Here is a 3,234-nt window from a genome sequence, read left to right as displayed (position 1 = left end):
AAAAAGAAATTTAAATTTGTGTCTTTTCAAGTCAATAACACAGAGAATTGAAGATTCAGAATATTCAGCAGAGGAATTACACAGAAAAAGCTGGGCATTCAAAACACCCAGTGAAAAAGGAAAACTGGCGTTTAAACGCCAGTCAGGGTACCTGGCTGGGCGTTAAATGCCCAAAAAGGTAGCATTTTGGGCGTTAAACGCCAGAATGGATGCCATTCTGGGCGTTTAACGCTAGGAGGACACTAGAGGGAAGATTTTGTTTTTAATTCAAATCTTTTTCAAATTTTCATAATTTTTCAAAATCAATTTTTTTTTCAAATCATATCTTTTCAATCATATCTTTTTAAAATCAATTTCTTTTCAATTTTTTTATTACTATTTTCGAAAATCCTTGCTACAATTAGTGATTTAATTCAAAATTTTCAAGTTGTTACTTGCCTATTAAGAAAGGATCAAAAGTTTTAATTCTAGAATCATATCTTTTAATTTCTTGTTGGTCAAGTAATCAACTTTAATTTTAAAAACTTTCTCTTTTTAATTTGATTCTCAATCATATCTTCTCAATCATATCTTGTCAATCACATCTTTTTCAAAATTAAGTTTCAATCATATCTTTTTGATTTCTAATTTCAAAATCTTTTTCAAAAATCACTTAATTTCTTTCCCAATCTTAGTTTTCAAAAATCAATTACCAAATTTTCAAAATTGCTCTTATTATTTCAAAATCTTTTTACTTTATTTTCGAAAATTCTTCCCCTCTTCTCACATCCTTCTATTTAAAGGACTAACACCTCTCCATTATCAACAATTCGAACTCTATCCCTCTTGATAAGTTTGAATTCTTTCTTCTCTACCTCATCCTTCTATTTTTATTTTCCTCTGACACCTCAAGGAATCTCTATACTGTGACATAGAGGATTCCATATTTTCTTCTCCTCTCTTTTCATATGAGCAGGAGCAAGGACAAGGGCATTCTTGTTGAAGTTGATCCTGAACCTGAAAGGACCTTGAAGAGAAAGCTCAGAGAAGCTAAAGTACAACTCTCTATAGAGGACCTAACAGAACTTTTCAAACAAGAAGAAGCCATGGCAGCCAAAAACAACAACAATGCCAACAATGCAAGGAAGGTGCTTGGTGACTTTACTGCACCTACTCCTGACTTCTATGGGAAAAGCATCTCAATCCCTGCCATTGGAGCAAACAACTTTGAGCTTAAGCCTCAATTAGTTTCTCTGATGCAACAGAATTACAAGTTTCATGGACTTCCATTGGAAGATCCTCATCAGTTCTTAGCTGAATTCTTGCAAATCTGTGACACTGTCAAGACCAATGGGGTTGATCCCGAGGTCTACAAGCTTATGCTCTTTCCTTTTGCTGTAAGAGACAGAGCTAGAATATGGTTGGATTCACAACCTAAAGAAAGCCTAAACTCTTGGAAAAAGCTAGTCAATGCCTTCTTGGCAAAGTTCTTTCCACCTCAAAAATTGAGCAAGCTTAGAGTGGAAGTCCAAACCTTCAGACAGAAGGAAGGTGAATCCCTCTATGAAGCTTGGGAAAGATACAAATAATTGATCAGAAGGTGTCCTTCTGACATGCTTTCAGAATGGAGCATCATCGGTATCTTCTATGATGGTCTGTCTGAACTGTCCAATATGTCATTAGACAGCTCTACTGGAGGATCTCTTCATCTGAAGAAGACGCCTGCAGAAGCTCAGGAACTCATTGAAATGGTTGCAAATAACCAATTCATGTACACTTCTGAAAGGAATCCTGTGAATAATAGGACGAATCAGAAGAAATGAGTTCTTGAGATTGATACTCTAAATGCCATATTGACTCAGAACAAAATATTAACTCAGCAAGTCAATATGATTTCTCAAAGTCTGTCTGGCATGCAAGCAGCAACAGGCAGTACCAAAGAAGCTTCATCTGAAGAAGAAGCTTATGATCCTGAGAATCCAGCAATGGAAGAGGTGAATCACATAGGAGAACCCTATGGAAACACCTATAATCCTTCATGGAGAAATCATCCAAACCTCTCATGGAAGGATCAACAGAGGCCTCAACAAGGCTTCAACAACAATAATAGTGGAAGAAATAGGTTTAGCAATGGCAAACCTTTTCCATCATCTTCTCAGCAACAAACAGAGAATTCTAAGCAGAACCACTCTGAATTAGCAACTGTAGTCTCTGATTTAATTAAGACCACTCAAAGTTTCATGACTGAAACAAGGTCCTCCATTAGAAATTTGGAGGCACAAGTGGGTCAGATGAGCAAGAAAATTACTGAACTCCCTCCTAGTACTCTCCCAAGCAATACAGAAGGGAATCCAAAAGGAGAGTGCAAGGCCATCAACATACCCCACATGGCCGAACCTGGAGAGGAGGAAGAGGCAGTGATCTCCACTGAGGAAGACCTCAATGGACGTCTACTGGCCTCCAAGGAGTTCCCTAATGAGGAACCATGGGAATCTGAGGCTCACACTGAGACCATAGAGATTCCATTGAATTTACTTTTGCCATTCATGAGCTCTGATGAGTATTCTTCCTCTGAAGAGGATGAAGATGTTACTGAAGAACAAGTTGCTAAGTACCTTGGAGCAATCATGAAGCTAAATGCCAAGTTATTTGGTAATGAGACTTGGCAGGATGAACCCCCTTGCTCACCAAAGAACTGGATAACTTGACTAGGCAGAAATTACCTCTGAAGAGACAAGATCCTGGAAAGTTCTCAATACCTTGTACCAAAGGCATCATGACCTTTGAGAAAGCTCTGTGTGACCTAGGGTCAAGCATAAACCTCATGCCTCTCTCTGTAATGGAGAAGCTAGGAATCCTTGAGGTAAAAGCTGCAAGAATCTCACTAGAGATGGCAGACAATTCAAGAAAACAGGCTTATGGACTTGTAGAGGATGTCTTGGTAAAGGTTGAAGGCCACTACATCCCTGCTGATTTCATAATCCTAGACACTGGGAAGTGTATGGATGAATCCATCATCCTTGGCAGACCCTTCCTAACCACAGCAAAAGCTGTGATTGATGTTGACAAAGAAGAATTGGTCCTTCAAGTGAATGAGGAATCCCTTGTGTTTAAAGCTCAAAGATTTACCTCTGTAACCATGGAGAGGAAGCATGAAAAACTTCTCTCACTGCAAAGTCAAACAAAATCCCCACATTCAAACTCTAAGTTTGGTGTTGGGAGGCCACAACCAAACTCTAAGTTTGGTGTTGAGAG

At 38.5% G+C, this 3,234-nt stretch overlaps 1 non-coding gene across 1 annotated transcript; it reads right to left on the bottom strand.

Moving 5' to 3' along the window:
- Nucleotides 1-1,490: 1,490 nt before the first annotated feature.
- Nucleotides 1,491-1,598, bottom strand: LOC112739399 (small nucleolar RNA R71). Its single transcript, XR_003170337.1, has one exon. It is a non-coding gene; the product is annotated as a small nucleolar RNA R71 (small nucleolar RNA).
- Nucleotides 1,599-3,234: the final 1,636 nt, after the last annotated feature.

Source organism: Arachis hypogaea, chromosome 13 (assembly GCF_003086295.3).
Source record: "Arachis hypogaea cultivar Tifrunner chromosome 13, arahy.Tifrunner.gnm2.J5K5, whole genome shotgun sequence".
In the NCBI taxonomy this organism is placed as follows: Eukaryota; Viridiplantae; Streptophyta; class Magnoliopsida; order Fabales; family Fabaceae; genus Arachis; species Arachis hypogaea.
Note: the sequence above shows the minus strand (reverse complement) of the source record. Positions and strands in the feature narration are given on the sequence as shown.